The sequence below is a fragment of the Monopterus albus genome, unplaced genomic scaffold, assembly GCF_001952655.1.
Source record: "Monopterus albus unplaced genomic scaffold, M_albus_1.0 scaffold220.1, whole genome shotgun sequence".
NCBI lineage: Eukaryota > Metazoa > Chordata > Actinopteri > Synbranchiformes > Synbranchidae > Monopterus > Monopterus albus.
The window spans coordinates 312,687-313,384 of NW_018128100.1; positions in this window are offsets into that span (position 1 = coordinate 312,687).

The following is a 698-nucleotide window of genomic DNA, read 5'->3' on the forward strand; positions in this document are numbered from 1 at the left end:
GGACATTTTCACTCAGCCTGGTTTATGCTGTTTGATATGTTTGTGTGAGTCAGTGCAGATAAAAATGACACGTCTGCACAACAGTGGCACAAAACATATTCTAGGGTTTGACCGATATATTTTCACTAAACCTTATGACACTACTGGTTTTGTTTTAATGTGGGTTGTGTTATCAAGTACCACTGTCCCTTAGAAAAACATACATTAATATACGTTTCGTGGTCCTCATAGAGCCCAACCTATCACAGAGTGGAGTGTCTGCCCTCTGATGAGTAACAAGAAATGTATAAATGTGGTTGAGGTCATTCATAACCAGTGGCGGTGACTTGGTTCATCCAGCAGAGATTTATCTATCAGCTGTAGCTCGACTCACTTCATAGATATCGTGGTCACAATTCTTTAATAAGTACAGTTAAGGGATCCTTATCAAACCTTTGTTTGTTAGTCTTTAACCATATATTAACAATAAATACCAGCTGAAATATTGTGTGATATTTCTTCAGAAGAAAGAAAAGCCTGAAGTTAATTTACAGCGCGAGTCAATGAACCTGTAACGATCAGACTGAAGTGACGTTGAGCTGGACTTCATTCACTGGGCCAGACCTTGTGTTCATGATAACCGGTGTCTGTTTGGAGCTGGAAATATTGTTTTGTCCTTAACAATCACGATGACATGTCCTGTTACGGCCTCCGTCAAC